Source organism: Emys orbicularis, chromosome 21, assembly GCF_028017835.1.
Source record: "Emys orbicularis isolate rEmyOrb1 chromosome 21, rEmyOrb1.hap1, whole genome shotgun sequence".
Classification (NCBI taxonomy): domain Eukaryota; kingdom Metazoa; phylum Chordata; order Testudines; family Emydidae; genus Emys; species Emys orbicularis.
Window position 1 is genome coordinate 15317666 of NC_088703.1, and position 27265 is coordinate 15344930.

At 49.4% G+C, this 27265-nt stretch overlaps 1 pseudogene; it reads left to right on the forward strand.

Moving 5' to 3' along the window:
• The first annotated feature begins 3949 nt into the window (after positions 1–3949).
• The window catches only part of LOC135893242 (butyrophilin subfamily 3 member A1-like), a 46824-nt pseudogene continuing 23508 nt past the window's right edge, over positions 3950–27265 (forward strand).

Sequence of the window (27265 nt, forward strand, 5' to 3'; positions counted from 1 at the left end):
GGAATGTTTCAGCCATTGAAATGATGTGATGTCCACAATCAAAGAAAGATGTCCAATGGTTCCTCGGAATGGTTATTTATCTTGGAAAATTCACACCTAATCTACCTACAAAAGCAGCAGCTTTGAGGCAACTCCTAGAAAATAAAAAAGAATGGTACTGGGGTGCAGAACAGGCAGAATCAAGGAAAAGTTTGAAACAACAACTCATACAAGAACCAGTGTAGCAGTTCTATGCCCCAGGCAGACCTATTAAAATGTCAACAGATGCTTCACAGTTTGGGTTAGGTGCAGTTAGTTTATAGTAGCATGTGGATTGTTGACAACCAGTGGCATACACATCCAAATCACTGACTGAGGCAGAAACTAGATATGCACAGATTGAGAAAGAGCTTTTAGGAATATTGTTTGTCTGTGAGAGATTCAATCAATGTATTTATGGCCAGACAGCAGATGTTGAAATGGACCACGAGCCTCTATGGCATTATTTGACAAACCATTAAACGTCTGTATCTTAAGGATTCAAAGAATGATGATAAAGCTCTGAAAGTGTGATTTGGTTGTGATCTACACGCCTGCTAAATATATGTTCCCTGCAGATGCACTTTCCAGAGCCCTGACTACCACTACAAAACCAGAGAAGATTTTAGAAATAGAGTTGCAAGCCTATGTATATCTGACTGTAACGTCAATTGCGGTACTCAACAGGAAACTGCAACTAATAAGAGAGGAAATGGAGAGAGATGAATTATTGGTCATCCTTAAAGAAGTGTTAATTAAAGGGTGTTCTGGAGAAATAAGTATTTGCTGTTCAATAATGAGAGACTATTGGAACTGCAGACATGAACTTACTGTGATAGATGGGGTGATATTCAAGGGCAAGAAGTCTGTAATACCAATGAACCTCCGGAAAGAAATGCTACAGAAGATCCGTGAGGGTCATTTAGGAATTGAGAAGTGCAAACAGTGAGCACAAGAAGTGTTATGTTGACCGTGGATCAATCAAAACATTAAAATGCTTGAAATGGAAGCAATGCCAAGAGGCAGAACCACTGAGACCTCACCCAGTTCCACAAAAGCCTTATGAGAATGTCAGCACTGACTTATTCCCCTGGCAATCAAAGGATTATTTAACAGTCAGATTATTATTCTCTGTATCCAGAAATTTGTTTGCAGACATGAAATTCCCGATGAAGTCTTTAGCTGATAATGGGCTGCAGTTTTCCAATGCAGATTTTGAGCAATTTGCCATAGATTGGGATTTTCATCACAAAACATCAAATCCAAATTACCCCCAATCGAATGGATATGTGGAAAGGTCTATATGGATGATAAGGAACCTTATAAAAATGACTTTCAACAGTGGGGATGATTTTCATAAAGATTTATTGATTTACTTCTCCAGCTCAGCTGTTAATGGGAAGAAGGATCAGATCTAATTTACCAATCACTGATAACTTGCTAAAATCTCATAATAATGAAACCATATGGACGATAAAAGAAAATGAGAAGTGGAAGCAGAAACATTATTTTGAGGAAAGGGCCCATGATCTCCCATTCTTAACCCAGGTGATAGAGTGTGCCTTAGGAATCACATCTCTAATGCATTGGGCCAAAGGATTGCCGTTAAAGAACAGCTGCATCCAAGGTTTTATGTAGACCAGACAGACCAAGGGGACACACTTCGGTGTAATTGAAGGGATCTAAGAGTAATCCCAGAAAACTCCAAAATATTTACAGTAGATGTAAACTCTGGCATTTCCCAATCGACCAATCATTTATCTTCAATGGACAAAGGAGAAACTGGCAAGCAAGAAGAGAACAACTCAGATTATAATGAAAGGCTGATTCTGAGAGAGGGAGATTAAACATCCTGAAAGACTCAGACACATGCTAACCAGCCTGGAGAAGGGGTGTTTGAGGAAAGTGAGTGGTAAAGACTCACTCCAGAGTGATGTGCTGGTAACCTCTCCTCTCTAGATGGTTAACAAGTTGGGATTATGGAAATTTACTAGATAGGTGGAGAATTTAATGTATGTGTCATTACATAGTTGTTAATTGTTTACATGTGAGTATATAAGAATTAATGGGTTTTTTTAGGAGGGAAGATGTAGAGATATGTTTGTGCAAGACTAATTTAGAGACACTCACTCATAAAGGTCCGTATTATGAACACAGGAATTTTGAACCAGGCCTGGTAGCTGGGTGGAAAACACAGTGTTGCTGTGCCCAGCAGCAGTTCACCACAGACACTGTCTAGTTTCTTTTTACAAAGTTTTATTCCTTTCTCATTCACTGGGTTGTTGTTTAATGAACCCCAAGATGATTACAGTGGTACTTGGTGGGGGTGAGGGGCTCAGTCCCCAGGACTTTTCCCCCCTCTCGCGCACACAGTCCCTGCTGGGTGGGATTGGCAGGGCCCGCAAAGCAGTGGGGCTGGCAGTAAACCTCCTACTGAGCTGCATGGGGCAGTTCCCCTCTCAGAGCTCTGGCCCCCGGCTCTCTGCAGACTCAGGCAGGTGTTGCTGGGACCATTAAACCCAGGGCACGATTCTGAGCTTTTCTCCTCACACATGAAACCAGGAAACATATGTTTTTTCAATGCAAGACAAGAGTCTGCTGGGCCCCCAGGAACAGGCCTACAGTGTCTCGACCTTAATCCCACCCTCTAGCAATTCATGTCATTCCCAAGTGACCTTCGATAGACTCAGAAAGGAGGTCTCTTAGTGGGGAAGATGTCTGTTGCTATGCTTCTGGCACACACAGAGAGCGATATAAATCCTCTGGCTGGAAGGTTGCCGCGTAACATGCCTTTATTGCTTAGAATCCAGAATGACACACAATAACGCACAAGGACCCAAAACAGAGAGAGATAAAGCCGGCTGCTCCCTAAGGCAGAGAGGCCTAGGTCACCCCACTTTGCTCTAGGCTGCTCTCTGTACATCTGCCCACTGCTGGACCCAGATCACAAACTTCCCTATAAAGCCCGCTGCTTGCCAGCAGGACCAGGAAAACCCCCCACAGCATATACAGTGACAGCTTACAATTCCAATTCAATTTTCAAAACACCACACACATGAGGGATGGATGGATTCGCAGATCTTAAGGCCAGAAGAGCCCATTGTGTCCATCCAGTCTGACATTGCGTACATAGGCCAGAGAATTGAGGGCAGGAAGTCTGAAGCTCTGAGTAGAGCTGAGATGGCCCCTTCTGTCCCCACTGTGTATCTTGCTATGAAATCTACTGATGTGATGGTCTCCTGTTGATATCAGGGGTTGGGGAGCAGGCATTTGACAGTGCCCCCTGGTGTCTGTGACAGTCACTGCGAGCCCTGTCTATATCACTTGGCAGCGTCACTTACAGAGGTGGGTGACTTCTGGCCAAGCTGACCCTGTAGAAAGATGCCCAGATGCAACCACTGGCCAGGGTGTGAGACGGGTCCCCTCTGGGCCTGATCCACACAGCACATGTCTCGTCACAGCCCCAGCTGCACAGCCTGGCTCTTTAGCTCACACTGTAGAGCTCAATGCAGTGAGCTGTGGAGAGACCTGGGTCACGCATCTGTTGTGTTGCCCAATATGATGGCAGGCAGAGAGCCAGGCCCCTTCTGCAGGGGGGGACAGTGATGTGGATATCACTGGGGTTACCTCGGAAGTGGCCCTGCTCTGCTACAGGGTTCCCCTGCACTGGAATTGGGGGGCACCTGCTCCAGTGGATGGTCAGAGAACCGACAAGGGGAGGAAATGGGGGTGGATACCCGGCACGTCCCAGTGATGGAAATTCCTAGTGCCAGGCCTGGGCAGGCGGCAGAGCAGCCTGGGTGGGGTGAAATCCTCTCTTGTCCCTGGGGAGCTGCTCTGTCTGGGAGTAGAGTGGGTCAGGTCAGATGCAGTCTGGGGAGTGTTAACCATCCCTGCTTTCTCCTTACAGATCCCTGCCCGGGGTGTCCCCATGGCGACGTGGTGGTGGCTCTGTGTGTGCAGCCTGGGGATCTTCCTTCTGGCACCGTGTTCTCTCTCTGGTAAAGATGTTTGAATCCCAATGATTGGCCTCCCTGTCCCCCATGTACACTGCCCCCTGCAGGGCTGGGGTAGGGGAATCTGAGGCCCAATTACAACCCTGCCTCCTGGGACCTCCTCAGTTCTGCACAGTAAAAGGTGTCAGGCCCAGGAGGCTGTGGGGAGGGGATGACATTAGGGTGACCAGGCTGTGTCCTAGCTCTGGATGGCAGGATTGTCAGATCTTGCAGCAAGTTGCCCAGCTCCTGCTGCCCCTGAGAGAGGCTTCCAGAGCCCCCTGACACTGATCCCTTCCTGTCCTGCCATGGCACCCGAAGGCACCGTGCTGCTAGACTTGTCGCACTGGGGACTTGGATTCTCATGGCCTGCAAGGCTGAGATCTTCCCAGCTGCCTGAGGGATGGGAGTGTCCAGTTCCTATTGGGATGAAGGGGAGCTGCAGTGTCACCAACCCCAAGCCTTCAAACACCAGGAACCAGGCCTCAAAAATTGGGAGATTGGCTAAAAAATCATGAGATTTAAAAAACAAACCAAAACAAAACCACTTTTTGGGGTCTTCTTATTTCCCTTGTTTTTTGAGTCTTTGGTCACATTCAGGTCATATTTTCAAGCTTTTCTCTGCAACTCTTAGAGCTAGAAACTGCTTTTTTAAAAATGAAAACAGAGATTCTCACAGAATCACATGCCTTCAGGAGCTGCGGCTTTCTGAAAAACACTTAGTAGCCCAAGAGCTGGCAATGCTGGTATGAAAATCTCCTTGTTGGCTTTGAAAATCTGCCCCTTCTCCCTCCCCACCTGTAGCCACACAGTGAGTGTCAGGTGCTGCAGCTCAGTCGTCATTCCTCTACATGCCCCATGGTGGGACAAAGGACCATGGAGACCCTTCAGACACAGCTATTCTAGATTCATAAATCACCTTCAAACATTTAATTTCCTCCAGACACCGGTCACCAGAACAGTGAATCCTCATCTGAGCCAGTTTCTGTTTTGGGTATTGAATCTATGGAAAGGACATGCAGCAGCCCAAAGGTCCTCAGGCCAGGCAGAAGCCTTCTGAGGTGACCGCTCAGCAGCCATTGTGGGGCTATGTGGATCTGAAACTGGTTCATCAGAGAAGTTGCTCCCAGTGGAAAGAGCTCGTAACTGGGTGCCATGGGGCAGTGCAGGGCGCTATGAACTGGCAAGTGGCTTCCAGCTGGGGCCATCCCTTGCCAACAGAGTGTAGGTAGGTTGCAAGACAGGCACCTTTGGAGGGGTTTCCAGGGTATTGTAGGACAGCACTGGAGCACTAGCTTGTGCCAGCTGTGATATGGTTGCACTGCCCTGCGTCCACACTGAAAGTAACGCAATTGAGCTACACATGGCTCAGCTTGAGGAATCTTCTGCTATGAGCAATATTTTGTTTAGTTCAGTGACGGCCTCTCCTCACACTCTCTGTGTGTCTGTACCAGCTGGGCCCTAGCTCAGCGACACCCTCTCCTCTTTCTGCTCACTCAATCTGCTCCTGGGGTTGTCTATTGCAGAGAAGTTCTCCCTGGCTGGCTCCGTGCGCCCCGTGGTGGGGGTAGTTGGCCAAGATGTGGTGTTACCCTGCCAGCTCTCACCCCCGGCCCGGCTGCCCAGCATGGACGTGCTGTGGAGGAAAATTGGAACAGTATTTATCACGGTTCACAAGTACTCGGATGCAGGTTCCCAGGACCTGCCAGGGGAGAGTTACCAGACCCGGACGGAGCTGTTCCCGCAGGAGTTTAGCAGTGGGAACGTCTCCCTGAAGCTGAAAGGGCTCCAAGGGGCAGATGCCGGTACATACCATTGCTTTGTGAGGAACCCAGAATGGAGCCAGGAAGCCACCACTGAGCTACAGATCGCAGGTGAGATGCGGCACTAAGGGGCACTGTGTCTGGGCATCCAGAGCCTCCTGTACCCTGGGGAGGGGGGTGCCCCCAGACTGAGCCCAGCACGGCAATAGGGTCCTGTGCTGCAGGGAGCTGTGTGCAGGACTCAGTAGGGGGCGCTTTCCCTTCACACTCAGCAGCGACCCCACTGAGATGCTAGCAGGGTCAGTGCTGCATTAAACAACCTCTTTTCAAAGAGATGTAAAGCTATAGTCCTCAGCTCTCATGCTCATTGTGGTGCTGTTTGAGGGTGTGGGACCTTTACCCCCATGTTCAGCCCAAATCCCAGGTGAAGTCATAAGTACATTTGGCCTCCCTGAAACTCCCACTGCAGTGTCCAAGGGCTGGGATATTGTTTGTTATTCCCTGGGCACTGACCCCGCGTTCAGTGCTGCACACGGGCAGTGGAAGGGACAGTCTCTGCCCATTTAGCTCACTGAGTAACGTAGCCCCAGTCAGTACAGTTCAGAAACATCAAGCCCCAGGTGAGGGGCCCCCCCTGTGATAATGCAGAGCATTGAGGTTGTTTTAAATCATCTCCCAACTTTGGTGGCTCCTAGTGCAAAGGCTCCACAGGAGACGTGTGCTTTTAGGGAGAGATTTAAATGAGGGGAGGATGGTTGGATGCAGCACAGGGAGAGGGAAATCCAAGCACAAGGGGTGGCTTGGCCTGGGGCACCATTCCCAGTGTGAGAGAAGGACACCAGAGGGGACAGTATGTAGAAGGTTGGCACAGGAGGAGTAGGAGCAGTGATGTAGGCGGGGTCACCATCCCTCACTTCCTGCTCTGTACTGAAGTGCAGTGATCCTGACAGCTGCTGGGCTCCACCCCAGAAGTGGCTGCATTTCAGCAGCAGGTGCAGCGATCTCTTTGTAGCAGTTTCACCCTGCACATTTGTCTGTGAGCCTGCAGGGCAAAGTGCTCTATGGAAACGCAAGAGAATCCCCGAAACTGGCGGTTATTCTAATACTTAAATTCACCAAGCCAGCAAAAAAACAGCTTCCACAACACCTTACTGGTTACCAAGAAGCCAAAAACAGAGTTCCCTTAAAACAATCCAGCCTTGAGCTCCCACCCAGACAGCCAAGTCAAATTTGAGGATGACTGAAAATCTTGTTCATCATATAAAAAGTTCTACCAATCCCAAAGGATCAGACACATTACCCTCCAGGTTAATGAATGTTTCAGATCTTACCTAAATACATGCTTACAGACAATTCTTATTAACTAAACTCAAATGTATAAAAAAGAAAAGAGAGTGCAGGTTAAAAGATCATTATACATAGAGACTTGGATAACCTTTTTTGGTCAGTTTCATAGTAGAGATGGTGAGCTTTAGAGTTGCAAAGAGTTCTTCCAGAATTAGTCCATAGGTTACAGTCCAATGTCCATTATCAGGGCGATCCAGACGGGACTGGAGACCTCAGTCTTGAGACTCAAATGTCCCCTGATGAAGCTTAAGCAGATCTGTGAGAACAGGATCAGGGCCCAAGGTGTTCCTTTTATAGTTCTTTAGCAGTGCTTGGGTGAACAATAGTGGCTTTGAAGTAACCTCCTGTTTCCTAAGCACCACCGGTAATAAACTGCCTGGATTAACATAAGGCCATTTATAGGTAGTTTACTACATATTTCAAAGAGAAATGAAGGCAGTGATATTACTACATTCACAGTTCATCTAAATGTTAACATCTCCTTTCAGCTCTGAATTAACAGAATACAGTGATAGACAGGAACCATTTGGTTACATTGTCAACCTCTAACAATATCTACGTAAACACACAAAAACACAGTTATCATCTACTACTATGTTTCTAAAGGTTGAATCTGGGTCAATTAGTCTGCTAGTTTTGTAACCCTTTCTAGCCCTGTGTCACAGAGACTGTATTATTTAATTTCTCCAGTCATCAGGATGAGGGATCTCAGTGAGACTTTGCACATACGGGAATGAAGCTTTCCAGCCACAGCCCCCTATACCCAGCGGTATCTGGGGAATCACATGATGCTACCAAAGACACGATTTCCTGATACACACACTCTCTGTCTCTCCCTGCAGCTGTGGCTCCAGTGTTCATTGATGTGCTGGGCCCCCGGGGTCAGGGGATTGGACTGGCCTGTAGATCCGCAGGCTGGTTCCCCAAACCCGAACTTCAGTGGGTTGGAAAGAACTGGCAGAACCTGGTGATGGAGGTTGTGACCAACGTGACTCAGGACAGGGAGAACCTGTATAGTGTTGTGAGTCACGTCACTGTCACAGAAGGGGAAGAGAATGGAGACATCAGCTGCATAGTGCGGAATGGCCTGCTGGAGACCGAACGACAATCAGCCATTCACCTCTCAGGTGAGTCCCCCCAGGGAGAAGGGGTTACCGCAGGAGAGGGGGGGTCTGGGTCACTTGGGAATTGCACTTAACTTGGGAATTGAAGCTAGACAAATTCAGACTTGAGTCTAGAGAAGATACAGATTTTAACAGTGTGGGAAATTAACCAATTGAACAACTGACCTCAGGACATGGTGGATTTTCCATCACTTGGAATCTTTCAGTACAAACTGGGCATCTCTTTCTCTAAGATCTGCTGTAGCAGGAACAGAATTCTGGGCTGGATGGAGAAATCTGTGGAAGAGGGTCTCTGGCCTGGGTTATACAGGAGGAGCGTGTATGGTCATAATGGCCCCTTCAGGCCTTAACATCTGTTAATCCATCAACTCATAACACACTGGGGCCAGCTTGGAAAACAATTGTTCTCTGCTGAAGTTATCTGGACTGGACGTGGTGACTGAGAACTGGGAGCTGTGTGACAGTGACCATCTGAGCAGCCAGCTGGTGCAGGCAGGGCTGGGCAGGCTGGGCACGGAGCCGCTGGCTGTTGGCTTGTAACAGTGGGAGGGATTTGGGCAGAGAAGAGTCCTGGTTATTGGAACTGATGCTGCGAGCATTGACTTCTCCAGTTTCAATGGCTCTGTTTGCGGCTGTGATTTGAGTGTGGAGGGGACATTTTCTTCATTCATGTTTATTTCTGGGGGTCTCTGAGCCCGACTCAGCTGTCAAACCAAGGGGCAAACCCCATTCTCTAGCTCCAGGATAGGTCTGTGCTCCTCACACACTGCGCTCTCTGTTTGCCAGGTGACATCTTCCCCCGGGTTTCTCCCTGGCTGGCTGCATTCTGGGTATTGTTCACTCTGGTTCTCATTGCTGCTGGAGCTTGTGCATGTCTTGGATACTCAGGTAATGGGAATGTGTTATTTGCATGTTTAAAGCCCGGCCCTAGAGAGCACTGGGCTAGAGCATGGGAGTGTGTTATTGTTCAGATATTTTACTTTGTGTTGGTTTTAGGAAATAAACCAAATTAACAAACACACTGGGGTGCCTGGCTTCAGCTGTATTAGCGTGTTGCTCAGTGTTTCCCTTTTCTTCCCTGTCTCACTGTGATGTCTGATTCTCTGTCTCACAGCGAAGCAAAAGGCCTCTCAGAAGAAACAATCTGAACAGAAGGCTCTGTTAAATCTTGGTAGGTCTCCTGCTCTAGTTCTTGCTCTGTCTGTTGAGATGTGTGAGCTCTGTGATTGCTTTGTGTTATCAGGGCAATGAAGGGGATAGAGCCAGGAGGTCTCTGCCTCCCCACATTCTCACACACACTGATGATAATAGGTTGACAAATATGTATTTTGTAGTGGAAACCCCACAGGCAATGTTTGTGAGAGTCCCTGCATGTGGGTGGGGCAGGGAGATTTTGCCACCCTTATCCTGGGCAATTGCTCGGTGGCTGTATTCTGTATAAAGGAAATGACACTGCAAGGTCAATGACGCTCTGTGAGATGATTTCATCCCTGTGATTGTTCAATGAACAGGACACAGGGAGGGTCATTAATCACTGGATCGAGCTCCCAGGGGCAGTGGTGAATTCTCCATCTCTTGATGGTGTCACATCTGGACAGGGCACCTTTCTGGAAGGTGCTGTAGTCAAACCTGAGTTATTGGGCTCAGTGCAGGGGGAACAGGGCGAGATTCTCTGGCCTGTGATACACGGCTGTAGATGATCTAATGGCCTTGTCTGGTCTTCAATTCTATGAATCTGTGACATTCCTTCTCTTGAGATGTGCTAATAGACATAGCAGCACTGTTTTTTTAGAAGTCCACACATCTAATTTATTTCACTGTGAACTTTTCTATATTTAAGAACAATATTGGTTTGCACTGAGATGGTGCTGAGCGGTGCTTACCCGTTCTGCTGGGCACAGCGCATACGTGCAGCGAAATACAGATGAAAGGTGGAGAAGTCCTGAGGATCCCCCTCTTTCATCTCCTTTGCCCTCTGCCATACCCCCTTGCAGCACTGTTCCTCCAGCTGGGGAGGCCTGGATGAGTCTTCCCTAGCAATCAGTGCTGTTCTGTAACTAGCCAGAGGGGTCGCTGTGGAATAATTAACCCCACACCATGGCTCTACCAGCCCTGTGGCACCAGCCCAAGACCTCCTCTACACACAGCCCTGCACCAGTTTAACTCAAGGTGTGTTTAGATACCTAATTAGTTAAGCTGGTTCAAGAGTGTATGTAGACAAGGGCTAAGGAGTGAAAAACTCCCCAAGTCTCCAGCATGTTGGTGCATATCACAAACCGCCAGCTCTGCTCCTGTCAAACCTGCCAGCTTCTGAACTGGGGTTGGACATGTGAGTGTGGGTGTGGGATATCTACGACTCACTCCAATCATTAGGAAGTGAACAGCACCACACGGTGTGTGTCTCTGGATCTAACTCTTTCTTTTCCCCATTTCAGACACTGTGAATAAGACCTTGGAAGCAGGTACTTGGCTAAACCCCTAGTAAACCTGTGTCTGTGCTTTCGCGGTATAACGAGATAGAAAAATCACCACATGTGCTTGTATGGACTTCAGTCACCTTCATAATCATCTTCCCCTGCCCTGGAAATAAAAAACACTGCAGAGTTGGCAGCTCACATTTCAGCCTTAACAACGAAGAGTGAATTTAAAGCATATGGAATGATGGGACTCAGGTTAGGTCTATGCTGCCCAATGGTTCCGATTATGGGGGTGTTTCACCGTGCCTCAGTGGGTCACAGCTGAGAATACCAGATTCAGGACAAACTGCTGAGAAATTGTGCAGACTCACCCCAAATTGGTGGTTATTCTTCCATAAGCTATACCAAAAGTAAACTTCTGTCTCATCACACTGGTTAACAAGAAGTCAGAAATGCAACCTTCTTAGGTATTCCAGTCCTTCTTTTACCACCCAGACACTAGACTTAATAATGAGTGGTTATTAGAATAAAGTTATGAGTGGTTTTTGGAACAAAGTGTTCTTCTAATCCCAAGAGATCACGTACATAGCCAGGTCAATATACAACTCAAAGATCTCGCTGTTGCCAATCCTTTGGTATCTAATATCAAAGGTTTATTTAGAGGAGAAAAGAAAGAGGAGAGAGTTATAATGGTTAAGGAAAACAAATACATACACTCATTGCAAAATTCTTGTATCAGGTTTGTAGCAGTGGTGGAATAAACTGATGGCTTGTAAAAATCTCCAGTGACTTCCAAAAGATTGGAAGGTCCTCAGTCCATTGGTTGGAACGCTCTTTTTAGTGTAAGTCCATAGTCCAGAGATCAGGGAAAGAAAAAGGCCAATTGGAGATGCTTATGGGTTTTTTTTTATACCTTCTCCCATGTGGGGGGGAAAATTTCAGTCTTAGTTCGTGGAAAATTACAGGCACAAGATGGAGTCCAGGTCACATGAGCAAGTCACATGCCTTTCATGCTTTGATGAGTCATAGCAGGAGTCATTACCCATATTTAGGCTGAAATGTCATTAAGGAGGCCCACCAGGTGGGAATAAGCTTCTTCAATGGCCCATTGTATTAGTTAATGGGCCATAAACTTGAATGGTCCGTTCACAGTGTGCTGTCCAGTCCTATCTTCCCACACCCTCGCCCTCTCACACACGATATATGCAAAGTCACTGGTAAGGGCCCTGGAATTGAGCTGTGCAGGGGGTCCCCATGGGACAAACACCACCACTGACTTTAGCCTTCTGCTATCCTAGCCCTGGGCTTCCTCCCCCAGCTCCAGCTCTGTTTATATATATTATATATGGAGATAAACCTATCTCATAGAACTGGAAGGAACCTTGAAAGGTCATCGAGTTCAGTCCCCTGCCTTCACTAGCAGGACCAAGTACTGTCCCTGACAGTTTGTATCCCTCAGTCCCCACACACAGCTTCCCTGCTATCCCAGCCCTCCATTCCTCAGTCCTGTCCAGTTTTTCTTCCTCTTAGTATACGCCTGGGCCCCAAATGAACAGAGAATCCAAACACTACTGTGTTCTGTATGGCCTGTGTGAGGTGCACTCTGATTGGCCCCACCGCCCGCATTGTTCTCACAAGGGCTAGGGCAAGACCTGACCCCATGGTTGTAGGTGTGCACAATAAATCCACTGTCACACAGCCCCATGGACCTTTCCCCAGCTATGCACCTTCCAACGACTGACTCTAAAGTTACACACTTTTGCAGACCAGCACCACAAAGGGATTGCATGGCACAGAAATAGGAGGTTTGAGGCCGGGTGACTAGCTGAAGCAGTGCAGGCCGCTCTCTAATACATGTTCAGCTGTGATGCTCCCTCCCCTCATTACTGTCAGTGCCATCAGTGGGGGACGCAACCCCGAGGGGAAATGTGGGGCTCTGTTTAGGGGATGGTCTGAGACCTTGTCCGTTGTTCATTAACAAAACTTTTGTCTGACGTTTCCTGTCAATTCTGAGACCCTTGGCTTATTAGTAGGGCCCTACCAAATTCTTGGCCATGAAAAACGTGTCATGGACTGTGAAATCTGGTCTCCCACTGTGAAATCTTGTCTTTTGTGTGCTTTTACCCAGTACTATATAGATTTCACAGGGGAAACCAGCGTTTCTCATATTCAGTGTTCTGACTCAGAAGGGAGTTGAAGGGGGTGGCAAGGTTATTTTAGGGGGCCGCGGTATTGCCACCCTTACTTCTGCACTGCCTTCAGAGCCGCCAGCAGCAGCGCAGAAGTCAGGGTGGCAACACCATACCATGCCACTCTTACTTCTGTGCTGCTGCTGGTGTTGGCTCTCCCTTCAGAGCTGGGCTCCTGGCCACCAGCCGCCGCTCTCCAGCTGACCAGCTCTGAATGCAGCACCGCTGCCAGCAGTAGAATGGAAGTAAGGGTAGCAGTACCACAACCCCGCCTGCAATAACCTTGTGAGCCCTACCCCCCCATAACTCCTTTTTGGGTCATGACCCCTACAATTACAACACTGTGAAATTTCAGATTAAAATGGCTGAAATCATGAAATTTACCATTTTAAAAATCCTATGACCGTGAAATTGACCAAAATGGAATGTGAATTTGGCAGAGCCCTACTCAGTGGGTACATCTACACTGCAGCTGGGAGCAACCATCCCAGCTCGGGTAGCCAGACTCGTGCTAGCTCTGCTTCAGCTAGAGCAATAGCCGTGTGGCTGGGGTACCAGGGGCAGTGGCTCAGGGTAGCCACCCAAGTACGTAATCCGAGCTGCTGAGTGGGTTTGTACTTGAGCAGCTAGCCCAAGCCGCTGGATGTCCTACCCCTGGCTATCCTGCTGCTTTTAGTGCACTGGCTCGAGCAGAGCTAGCACTCATCTGCCTGCCCAGACTGGGAAGCTCACTCCCAGCTGCAGTGTGGCCGTACCCAGAGTTTGGAACAGCTCCATGTCACTGTACTTGGAACAACCCACACTGAACCCATCATGGTCTCCTTCTCTTCTCTCCCCAGAGTGCCAGGAGCTGCGTGAGAAGCTTGGTAAGTTCATCCACCTCCACATTAGAGCCCCCGGGGAGAGGCTCCCAGCCACACATGGTGCTGAGCAGATACAGATGCACCGACACCACAGGGCAGGGCTGAATGAACAGTTCAAGCCAAAATCTGAGTCACATTAGAGTCAACTCAGTCCCACTGCAGCACTGTGAGCCCTCTGCAGCAGACACAGGGTTACCTGCTCTCATGTCTGGATAGACAGACAGGTGTCACCTTGGTTTGGACAATCGAATGCCAGTCACATTATTCTGATGCAGCAAAAGGGGGCCAGCTGCTTTCTATTGATGACTGCGGCAGTACAGGCTTTTCTGGGCCATTTCCCAGAAGGTGGAGATGAGCAAGAAGCCAGATTCAGACTCATGTTTCCATGCTTTCTTGCCAAGGACAGATCCCAGATGTGAGCTCCAAGTAACCATAGGCACGTCCATCCCCTAGTTATACCTGGAGTGCATAACTTTGATGCCCCAAAGGACTGTTACTAACACAGAAAAGCAATTTCCCTTAGACGGAAGGGTTGAGAATGTCAGAGCTGTATCGGGATCCAGCCCCAAGACTTCCGTCAAGGTTAGATGCTTTGTAAATCACAGGGCTCTTGTGTGTTGGTCCGTATCACTAACCGCCAAACCTGATCCTATCAAAGCTACTCATTCCTGTACTGGGGCTGGGAGTGTGACTGTGGGGTGTCTGCAACTAACCCCAGTCATTTTGGGGCACACAGCATCACAGAGCTCTAGTCTCCGTGTCTAACTCTTTTCTCCTTCCTGTTTCAGATGCTCAGAAGAAGGCCTCTGAATCAGGTACTTGGCTAAACCCCTAGTAAACGTGTGTCTGTGCTTTCACAAGGTAACAAAATACAGAAATCCCCATATACATTGTATGGATTTGAGTCACCTTCCTGATCATCCCCTCTTGCCCTGGAAATAAACAAACACTGCAGTATTTGCAGCTCACATTTCAATATCATCCTTAAAAAGGGAGAGTGAATTTATTGCATCTGGGATGGCGGGACTCAGGCTATCTCCATACTTCCCCAAAATGTTCAGATTATGGGGGTGTAAATAGCATTGCACACCAAAGTGCTGCATTGTGACAACCCATGTGGATGCTGTGGGTGTGAATTAAAAGGTTCCTATTTCAGATTAACATCGTCCTATCTGAAGAGGACTGTATTAGTGCAAACTAGGTACAGTTCAGTGCACACCAGCAGCATCCACACAAGGACAGTGACACAGAAGCACCTGTAGACTGAACTATGGGGCTGTGTAAACAAGCCCTGAGTCAGGGGCTGAGCAAACTTCCTCCACAGAGGTCTGTGGATACTAGGGTTGCCAACCCTCCAGGATTGGCCTGGAGTCTCCACAAATACAAGATTAATCTTTAATTAAAGATTATGCCATATGATGAAACCTTCAGGAATACGTCCAACCACAGTTGGCAACTCTAGCGGATACATCTTAGTTCCAACCTGCAAAATATCTGCAATCCCAATTCTGAGCTCCCTACATGCTCACAGCTCTGCTGGTGCCCCTCAGTCCCCAACTGTAACCCCCACTATCCCAGCCCTGGGCTACCCTGGCACAGCTGGTGTCCGTCACTCCCTACCAACTACCTGCCTGGTATCCCAGCCCTGAACTCCCCAGAGCTGTACAGTCCTGTTCTCTTCCTCACCCTCCAACCACCCTCCTACTCTAGGCCTGGGCCTCAAATAAACGGAGACTCCAAACCCTTCTACTCTCGGTATGTGCTCAGTGAGGTACATTCTGATAGGACCCACAACCCACAGTTTCCCCATGAGACCCAGGAGAGGTCCTGACCCCATGGGTCTAAGGGTGGATAGTAAAACCAGTGCCACACAGCCCCAGAGATCCCTTCCCCAGCTAAGCTCCTGCCAACCACTAACTCTAGAGTTACACACTTTTGCAGATCAGCACCACAAAGGGATTGCACAGCACAGAAATTGGAGATCTGAGGCCGGGTGACAGGCTGCAGTAGTGCAGGCATCTCTCTACAGGATACATGTTCTGATGGGACGGTCCCTTCCTTCATTCCCGGCAGTGCCATCAGCTGTAGGCGCTGCCACTTGGAGCAATTTGTCTGGAGTCCAGGTCACATGAGCAAGTCACATGCCCTTTCATATTTTGATGAGGCATTATCCATGTTCTGGCTGAAATGTCCTCAAGAAGACCCACCAGGTGGGAATAAACTTCTTCTATGGCCCATTGTATTAGTTAATGGGCCATAAACTTGAATGGTCCGTTCACAATGTGCTATCCAGTCCTTTCTTCCCACACCCCCGCTCTCTCACACACAATATATGCAAAGTCACTGGTAGGGGCCCTGGAATTGAGCTGTGCAGGGGGTCCCCATGGGACAAACACCTCCACTGACTGTAGCCTCCTGTTATTCCAGTCCTGGGCTTCCTACCCCAGCTCCAGCTCTGTTTGTATCCCTCAGTCCACACACATAGCTTCCCTCCTATTCCAGCCCTAGGCTCCTTAGTCCTGTCCAGTTTTCTCTCCTCTTAGTTTAAGCCTGGGCCCCAAATGAGCAGAGAATCCAAACACCATTATGTTCTGTATGGCCTGTGTGAGGTGCACTTTGATCGGCCCCATCACCCACATTGTTCTCACAAGGGCTAGGTCGGGACCTGACCCCATGGCTCTAGGTGAAACAGTAAATCTAGTGCCACACAGCCCCACAGACCTTTCCCCAGCTAAGCTCCTGCCAGCCCCTGACCCTAGAGTTACACACTTTTGCAGATCAGCACCACAAACGGATTGCCCGACACAGAAATAGGAGGTCTGAGGCAAGGTGACAGGCAGAAGCAGTGCAGGCCTCTCTCTATGTAATACATGTTCAGCTCCCTCCCCTCACTCCTGTCATTGCCATCAGTGGGGGATGCTGCCCCCAGGGGAAATTGGGAGCTCTGTTTAGGGCTCCCAATTTAGGGCCTTGTCTGTTGTTCATTAACAAAAGTTTTGTCTGATGTTTGTGTGCCTCTTACCTCCTATTTCTGTGCCAGGCAATCCCTTTGTGGTGATGATCTCAGATCTGAGACCCTTGGCTCATTAGTAGGGTCCTACCAAATTCTTGGCCATGAAAAACGTGTCACGGACCTTGAAATCTGGTCTCCCCCATGAAATCTGGTCTTTTGTGTGCTTTTACCCTGTACTATATAGATTTCGAGACCAGCATTTCTCAAACTGGGAGTTCTGACCTAAAAGGGAGTTGCAGGGGGGTGACAAGGTTATTTTAGGGGGGGCACAGTATTGCCACCCTTACTTCTGCACTGCCTTCAGAGCTGCCAGCAGCAGCGCAGAAGTAAAGGTGGCAACACCATACCATGCCACTCGTACTTCTGTGCTGCTGCCTACGGAGCTGGGCGGCTGGAGAGTGGCGGCTGCTGACTGAGGGCTCAGCTTTGCAGGCAGCAGCGCAGAAGTCAGGGTGGCAACACCATTCCATGCCATCATTACTTCTGCGCTGCTACTGGCTGTGGCTCTGTCTTCAGAGCTGGGCTCCTGGCCAGCAGCCGCCGCTCTCCAGCTGACCAGCTCTGAATGCAGCACCGCTGCCAGCAGCAGCACGGAAGTAAGGGTAGCAGTACCATAACCCTCCCCCCCGCACAATAACCTTGTGAGCCCTACCCCCACATAACTCCTTTTTGGGTCATGACCCCTACAATTACAACACTGTGAAATTTCAGATTAAAATGGCTGAAATCATGAAATTTACCATTTTAAAAATCCTATGACCGTGAAATTGACCAAAATGGAATGTGAATTTGGCAGAGCCCTACTCAGTGGGTACATCTACACTGCAGCTGGGAGCAACCATCCCAGCTCGGGTAGCCAGACTCGTGCTAGCTCTGCTTCAGCTAGAGCAATAGCCGTGTGGCTGGGGTACCAGGGGCAGTGGCTCAGGGTAGCCACCCAAGTACGTAATCCGAACTGCTGAGTGGGTTTGTACTTGAGCAGCTAGCCCAAGCCGCTGGATGTCCTACCCCTGGCTATCCTGCTGCTTTTAGTGCACTGGCTCGAGCAGAGCTAGCACTCATCTGCCTGCCCAGACTGGGAAGCTCACTCCCAGCTGCAGTGTGGCCGTACCCAGAGTTTGGAACAGCTCCATGTCACTGTACTTGGAACAACCCACACTGAACCCATCATGGTCTCCTTCTCTTCTCTCCCCAGAGTGCCAGGAGCTGCGTGAGAAGCTTGGTAAGTTCATCCACCTCCACATTAGAGCCCCCGGGGAGAGGCTCCCAGCCACACATGGTGCTGAGCAGATACAGATGCACCGACACCACAGGGCAGGGCTGAATGAACAGTTCAAGCCAAAATCTGAGTCACATTAGAGTCAACTCAGTCCCACTGCAGCACTGTGAGCCCTCTGCAGCAGACACAGGGTTACCTGCTCTCATGTCTGGATAGACAGACAGGTGTCACCTTGGTTTGGACAATCGAATGCCAGTCACATTATTCTGATGCAGCAAAAGGGGGCCAGCTGCTTTCTATTGATGACTGCGGCAGTACAGGCTTTTCTGGGCCATTTCCCAGAAGGTGGAGATGAGCAAGAAGCCAGATTCAGACTCATGTTTCCATGCTTTCTTGCCAAGGACAGATCCCAGATGTGAGCTCCAAGTAACCATAGGCACGTCCATCCCCTAGTTATACCTGGAGTGCATAACTTTGATGCCCCAAAGGACTGTTACTAACACAGAAAAGCAATTTCCCTTAGACGGAAGGGTTGAGAATGTCAGAGCTGTATCGGGATCCAGCCCCAAGACTTCCGTCAAGGTTAGATGCTTTGTAAATCACAGGGCTCTTGTGTGTTGGTCCGTATCACTAACCGCCAAACCTGATCCTATCAAAGCTACTCATTCCTGTACTGGGGCTGGGAGTGTGACTGTGGGGTGTCTGCAACTAACCCCAGTCATTTTGGGGCACACAGCATCACAGAGCTCTAGTCTCCGTGTCTAACTCTTTTCTCCTTCCTGTTTCAGATGCTCAGAAGAAGGCCTCTGAATCAGGTACTTGGCTAAACCCCTAGTAAACGTGTGTCTGTGCTTTCACAAGGTAACAAAATACAGAAATCCCCATATACATTGTATGGATTTGAGTCACCTTCCTGATCATCCCCTCTTGCCCTGGAAATAAACAAACACTGCAGTATTTGCAGCTCACATTTCAATATCATCCTTAAAAAGGGAGAGTGAATTTATTGCATCTGGGATGGCGGGACTCAGGCTATCTCCATACTTCCCCAAAATGTTCAGATTATGGGGGTGTAAATAGCATTGCACACCAAAGTGCTGCATTGTGACAACCCATGTGGATGCTGTGGGTGTGAATTAAAAGGTTCCTATTTCAGATTAACATCGTCCTATCTGAAGAGGACTGTATTAGTGCAAACTAGGTACAGTTCAGTGCACACCAGCAGCATCCACACAAGGACAGTGACACAGAAGCACCTGTAGACTGAACTATGGGGCTGTGTAAACAAGCCCTGAGTCAGGGGCTGAGCAAACTTCCTCCACAGAGGTCTGTGGATACTAGGGTTGCCAACCCTCCAGGATTGGCCTGGAGTCTCCACAAATACAAGATTAATCTTTAATTAAAGATTATGCCATATGATGAAACCTTCAGGAATACGTCCAACCACAGTTGGCAACTCTAGCGGATACATCTTAGTTCCAACCTGCAAAATATCTGCAATCCCAATTCTGAGCTCCCTACATGCTCACAGCTCTGCTGGTGCCCCTCAGTCCCCAACTGTAACCCCCACTATCCCAGCCCTGGGCTACCCTGGCACAGCTGGTGTCCGTCACTCCCTACCAACTACCTGCCTGGTATCCCAGCCCTGAACTCCCCAGAGCTGTACAGTCCTGTTCTCTTCCTCACCCTCCAACCACCCTCCTACTCTAGGCCTGGGCCTCAAATAAACGGAGACTCCAAACCCTTCTACTCTCGGTATGTGCTCAGTGAGGTACATTCTGATAGGACCCACAACCCACAGTTTCCCCATGAGACCCAGGAGAGGTCCTGACCCCATGGGTCTAAGGGTGGATAGTAAAACCAGTGCCACACAGCCCCAGAGATCCCTTCCCCAGCTAAGCTCCTGCCAACCACTAACTCTAGAGTTACACACTTTTGCAGATCAGCACCACAAAGGGATTGCACAGCACAGAAATTGGAGATCTGAGGCCGGGTGACAGGCTGCAGTAGTGCAGGCATCTCTCTACAGGATACATGTTCTGATGGGACGGTCCCTTCCTTCATTCCCGGCAGTGCCATCAGCTGTAGGCGCTGCCACTTGGAGCAATTTGTCTGGAGTCCAGGTCACATGAGCAAGTCACATGCCCTTTCATATTTTGATGAGGCATTATCCATGTTCTGGCTGAAATGTCCTCAAGAAGACCCACCAGGTGGGAATAAACTTCTTCTATGGCCCATTGTATTAGTTAATGGGCCATAAACTTGAATGGTCCGTTCACAATGTGCTATCCAGTCCTTTCTTCCCACACCCCCGCTCTCTCACACACAATATATGCAAAGTCACTGGTAGGGGCCCTGGAATTGAGCTGTGCAGGGGGTCCCCATGGGACAAACACCTCCACTGACTGTAGCCTCCTGTTATTCCAGTCCTGGGCTTCCTACCCCAGCTCCAGCTCTGTTTGTATCCCTCAGTCCACACACATAGCTTCCCTCCTATTCCAGCCCTAGGCTCCTTAGTCCTGTCCAGTTTTCTCTCCTCTTAGTTTAAGCCTGGGCCCCAAATGAGCAGAGAATCCAAACACCATTATGTTCTGTATGGCCTGTGTGAGGTGCACTTTGATCGGCCCCATCACCCACATTGTTCTCACAAGGGCTAGGTCGGGACCTGACCCCATGGCTCTAGGTGAAACAGTAAATCTAGTGCCACACAGCCCCACAGACCTTTCCCCAGCTAAGCTCCTGCCAGCCCCTGACCCTAGAGTTACACACTTTTGCAGATCAGCACCACAAACGGATTGCCCGACACAGAAATAGGAGGTCTGAGGCAAGGTGACAGGCAGAAGCAGTGCAGGCCTCTCTCTATGTAATACATGTTCAGCTCCCTCCCCTCACTCCTGTCATTGCCATCAGTGGGGGATGCTGCCCCCAGGGGAAATTGGGAGCTCTGTTTAGGGCTCCCAATTTAGGGCCTTGTCTGTTGTTCATTAACAAAAGTTTTGTCTGATGTTTGTGTGCCTCTTACCTCCTATTTCTGTGCCAGGCAATCCCTTTGTGGTGATGATCTCAGATCTGAGACCCTTGGCTCATTAGTAGGGTCCTACCAAATTCTTGGCCATGAAAAACGTGTCACGGACCTTGAAATCTGGTCTCCCCCATGAAATCTGGTCTTTTGTGTGCTTTTACCCTGTACTATATAGATTTCGAGACCAGCATTTCTCAAACTGGGAGTTCTGACCTAAAAGGGAGTTGCAGGGGGGTGACAAGGTTATTTTAGGGGGGGCACAGTATTGCCACCCTTACTTCTGCACTGCCTTCAGAGCTGCCAGCAGCAGCGCAGAAGTAAAGGTGGCAACACCATACCATGCCACTCGTACTTCTGTGCTGCTGCCTACGGAGCTGGGCGGCTGGAGAGTGGCGGCTGCTGACTGAGGGCTCAGCTTTGCAGGCAGCAGCGCAGAAGTCAGGGTGGCAACACCATTCCATGCCATCATTACTTCTGCGCTGCTACTGGCTGTGGCTCTGTCTTCAGAGCTGGGCTCCTGGCCAGCAGCCGCCGCTCTCCAGCTGACCAGCTCTGAATGCAGCACCGCTGCCAGCAGCAGCACGGAAGTAAGGGTAGCAGTACCATAACCCTCCCCCCCGCACAATAACCTTGTGAGCCCTACCCCCACATAACTCCTTTTTGGGTCATGACCCCTACAATTACAACACTGTGAAATTTCAGATTAAAATGGCTGAAATCATGAAATTTACCATTTTAAAAATCCTATGACCGTGAAATTGACCAAAATGGAATGTGAATTTGGCAGAGCCCTACTCAGTGGGTACATCTACACTGCAGCTGGGAGCAACCATCCCAGCTCGGGTAGCCAGACTCGTGCTAGCTCTGCTTCAGCTAGAGCAATAGCCGTGTGGCTGGGGTACCAGGGGCAGTGGCTCAGGGTAGCCACCCAAGTACGTAATCCGAACTGCTGAGTGGGTTTGTACTTGAGCAGCTAGCCCAAGCCGCTGGATGTCCTACCCCTGGCTATCCTGCTGCTTTTAGTGCACTGGCTCGAGCAGAGCTAGCACTCATCTGCCTGCCCAGACTGGGAAGCTCACTCCCAGCTGCAGTGTGGCCATACCCAGAGTTTGGAACAGCTCCATGTCACTGTACTTGGAACAACCCACACTGAACCCATCATGGTCTCCTTCTCTTCTCTCCCCAGAGTGCCAGGAGCTGCGTGAGAAGCTTGGTAAGTTCATCCACCTCCACATTAGAGCCCCCGGGGAGAGGCTCCCAGCCACACATGGTGCTGAGCAGATACAGATGCACCGACACCACAGGGCAGGGCTGAATGAACAGTTCAAGCCAAAATCTGAGTCACATTAGAGTCAACTCAGTCCCACTGCAGCACTGTGAGCCCTCTGCAGCAGACACAGGGTTACCTGCTCTCATGTCTGGATAGACAGACAGGTGTCACCTTGGTTTGGACAATCGAATGCCAGTCACATTATTCTGATGCAGCAAAAGGGGGCCAGCTGCTTTCTATTGATGACTGCGGCAGTACAGGCTTTTCTGGGCCATTTCCCAGAAGGTGGAGATGAGCAAGAAGCCAGATTCAGACTCATGTTTCCATGCTTTCTTGCCAAGGACAGATCCCAGATGTGAGCTCCAAGTAACCATAGGCACGTCCATCCCCTAGTTATACCTGGAGTGCATAACTTTGATGCCCCAAAGGACTGTTACTAACACAGAAAAGCAATTTCCCTTAGACGGAAGGGTTGAGAATGTCAGAGCTGTATCGGGATCCAGCCCCAAGACTTCCGTCAAGGTTAGATGCTTTGTAAATCACAGGGCTCTTGTGTGTTGGTCCGTATCACTAACCGCCAAACCTGATCCTATCAAAGCTACTCATTCCTGTACTGGGGCTGGGAGTGTGACTGTGGGGTGTCTGTAACTAACCCCAGTCATTTTGGGGCACACAGCATCACAGAGCTCTAGTCTCCGTGTCTAACTCTTTTCTCCTTCCTGTTTCAGATGCTCAGAAGAAGGCCTCTGAATCAGGTACTTGGCTAAACCCCTAGTAAACGTGTGTCTGTGCTTTCACAAGGTAACAAAATACAGAAATCCCCATATACATTGTATGGATTTGAGTCACCTTCCTGATCATCCCCTCTTGCCCTGGAAATAAACAAACACTGCAGTATTTGCAGCTCACATTTCAATATCATCCTTAAAAAGGGAGAGTGAATTTATTGCATCTGGGATGGCGGGACTCAGGCTATCTCCATACTTCCCCAAAATGTTCAGATTATGGGGGTGTAAATAGCATTGCACACCAAAGTGCTGCATTGTGACAACCCATGTGGATGCTGTGGGTGTGAATTAAAAGGTTCCTATTTCAGATTAACATCGTCCTATCTGAAGAGGACTGTATTAGTGCAAACTAGGTACAGTTCAGTGCACACCAGCAGCATCCACACAAGGACAGTGACACAGAAGCACCTGTAGACTGAACTATGGGGCTGTGTAAACAAGCCCTGAGTCAGGGGCTGAGCAAACTTCCTCCACAGAGGTCTGTGGATACTAGGGTTGCCAACCCTCCAGGATTGGCCTGGAGTCTCCACAAATACAAGATTAATCTTTAATTAAAGATTATGCCATATGATGAAACCTTCAGGAATACGTCCAACCACAGTTGGCAACCCTAGTGGATACATCTTAGTTCCAACCTGCAAAATATCTGCAATCCCAATTCTGAGCTCCCTACATGCTCACAGCTCTGCTGGTGCCCCTCAATCCCCAACTGTAACCCCCACTATCCCAGCCCTGGGCTACCCTGGCACAGCTGGTGTCCGTCACTCCCTACCAACTACCTGCCTGATATCCCAGGCCTGAACTCCCCAGAGCTGTACAGTCCTGTTCTCTTCCTCACCCTCCAACCACGCTCCTACTCTAGGCCTGGGCCTCAAATAAACAGAGACTCCAAACCCTTCTACTCTCGGTATGTGCTCAGTGAGGTACATTCTGATAGGACCCACAACCCACAGTTTCCCCATGAGACCCAGGAGAAGTCCTGACCCCATGGGTCTAAGGGTGGATAGTAAAACCAGTGCCACACAGCCCCAGAGATCCCTTCCCCAGCTAAGCTCCTGCCAACCACTTACTCTAGAGTTACACACTTTTGCAGATCAGCACCACAAAGGGATTGCACAGCACAGAAATTGGAGATCTGAGGCCGGGTGACAGGCTGCAGTAGTGCAGGCATCTCTCTACAGGATACATGTTCTGATGGGACGGTCCCTTCCTTCATTCCCGGCAGTGCCATCAGCTGTAGGCGCTGCCACTTGGAGCAATTTGTCTGGAGTCCAGGTCACATGAGCAAGTCACATGCCCTTTCATATTTTGATGAGGCATTATCCATGTTCTGGCTGAAATGTCCTCAAGAAGACCCACCAGGTGGGAATAAACTTCTTCTATGGCCCATTGTATTAGTTAATGGGCCATAAACTTGAATGGTCCGTTCACAATGTGCTATCCAGTCCTATCTTCCCACACCCCCGCTCTCTCACACACAATATATGCAAAGTCACTGGTAGGGGCCCTGGAATTGAGCTGTGCAGGGGGTCCCCATGGGACAAACACCTCCACTGACTGTAGCCTCCTGTTATTCCAGTCCTGGGCTTCCTACCCCAGCTCCAGCTCTGTTTGTATCCCTCAGTCCCCACACACAGCTTCCCTCCTATTCCAGCCCTAGGCTCCTTAGTCCTGTCCAGTTTTCTCTCCTCTTAGTTTAAGCCTGGGCCCCAAATGAGCAGAGAATCCAAACACCATTATGTTCTGTATGGCCTGTGTGAGGTGCACTTTGATCGGCCCCATCACCCACATTGTTCTCATAAGGGCTAGGTCGGGACCTGACCCCATGGCTCTAGGTGAAACAGTAAATCTAGTGCCACACAGCCCCACAGACCTTTCCCCAGCTAAGCTCCTGCCAGCCCCTGACCCTAGAGTTACACACTTTTGCAGATCAGCACCACAAACGGATTGCCCGACACAGAAATAGGAGGTCTGAGGCAAGGTGACAGGCAGAAGCAGTGCAGGCCTCTCTCTATGTAATACATGTTCAGCTCCCTCCCCTCCCTCCTGTCATTGCCATCAGTGGGGGATGCTGCCCCCAGGGGAAATTGGGAGCTCTGTTTAGGGCTCCCAATTTAGGGCCTTGTCTGTTGTTCATTAACAAAAGTTTTGTCTGATGTTTGTCTGCCTCTTACCTCCTATTTCTGTGCCAGGCAATCCCTTTGTGGTGATGATCTCAGATCTGAGACCCTTGGCTCATTAGTAGGGTCCTACCAAATTCTTGGCCATGAAAAACGTGTCACGGACCTTGAAATCTAGTCTCCCCCATGAAATCTGGTCTTTTGTGTGCTTTTACCCTGTACTATATAGATTTCGAGACCAGCATTTCTCAAATTGGGAGTTCTGACCTAAAAGGGAGTTGCAGGGGGGTGACAAGGTTATTTTAGGGGGGGCACAGTATTGCCACCCTTACTTCTGCACTGCCTTCAGAGCTGCCAGCAGCAGCGCAGAAGTAAAGGTGGCAACACCATACCATGCCACTCTTACTTCTGTGCTGCTGCCTACGGAGCTGGGTGGCTGGAGAGTGGCGGCTGCTGACTGAGGGCTCAGCTTTGCAGGCAGCAGCGCAGAAGTCAGGGTGGCAACACCATTCCATGCCATCATTACTTCTGTGCTGCTACTGGCTGTGGCTCTGCCTTCAGAGCTGGGCTCCTGGCCAGCAGCCGCCGCTCTCCAGCTGACCAGCTCTGAATGCAGCACTGCTGCCAGCAGCAGCACGGAAGTAAGGGTAGCAGTACCATAACCCTCCCCCCCGCACAATAACCTTGTGAGCCCTACCCCCCCATAACTCCTTTTTGGGTCATGACGCCTACAATTACAACACTGTGAAATTTCAGATTAAAATGGCTGAAATCATGAAATTTACCATTTTAAAAATCCTATGACCGTGAAATTGACCAAAATGGAATGTGAATTTGGTAGAGCCCTACTCAGTGGGTACATCTACACTGCAGCTGGGAGCAACCATCCCAGCTCGGGTAGCCAGACTCGTGCTAGCTCTGCTTCAGCTAGAGCAATAGCCGTGTGGCTGGGGTACCAGGGGCAGTGGCTCAGGATAGCCACCCAAGTACGTAATCCGAGCTGCTGAGTGGGTTTGTACTTGAGCAGCTAGCCCAAGCCGCTGGATGTCCTACCCCTGGCTATCCTGCTGCTTTTAGTGCACTGGCTCGAGCAGAGCTAGCACTCATCTGCCTGCCCAGACTGGGAAGCTCACTCCCAGCTGCAGTGTGGACATACCCAGAGTTTGGAACAGCTCCATGTCACTGTGCTTGGAACAACCCACACTGAACCCATCATGGTCTCCTTCTCTTCTCTCCCCAGACTGCCAGGAGCTGTGTGAGAAGCTTGGTAAGTTCATCCACCTCCCGTTAGAGCCCCTGGACAGAGGCTCCCAACAACACATGGTTCTGAGCAGATACTGAAACACGGACACCACAGGGCAGGGCTGAGTGAACAGTTCAGGTCAAAATCTGAATCACATTAGAGTCAAGTCAGTCCCACTGTAGCACTGTGAGCTCTCTGCAGCAGACGCAGGGGTATGTGCTCTCATGTCTGGATAGACAGAGAGGTGTCACCTTGGTTTGGACAATCCAATGGCAATCACATTATTCTGATGCAGCAAAAGGGAGCCAGCTGCTTTCTATTGATGACTGCAGCAGTACAGGCTCTTCTGGGCCGAAATGAGCAATAAGCCAGATTCAGACTCATGTTTCCATGCTTTCTTGCCAAGGACAGATCCCAGATGTGAGCTCCAAGCAGCCATAGGCATGTCCATCCCCAGTTACACCTGGAGTGTGTAGCTTTGATGCTCCATAGGGCTGTTATTAACACAGAAAAGGAATTCCCCTTAGACTGAAGCATTGAGAATGACAGAGCTGTATCGGGATCCAGCCCCAAGACTTCTGTCAAGGTTAGATGCTTTTTAAATCCCAGGGCTCCTGTGTGTTGGTGTGTATCACTAACCAGTAACCCCGATCATATCAAAGCTACTCGTTCCTGCACTGGTGCTGGGAGTGTGACTGTGGTTGTGTCTGCAACTAACCCCGGTTGTTATGGGGCGCACAGCATCACAGAGCTCCAGTCTCTGCCTCTAACTCTTTTCTCTTCCCCATTTCAGAGATTGAGAAGGATAAGAACATGCTACTGGAATCAGGTACTTGGGGATTTGTCCTGCTTTGAGCAGGGGGTTGGACTAGAT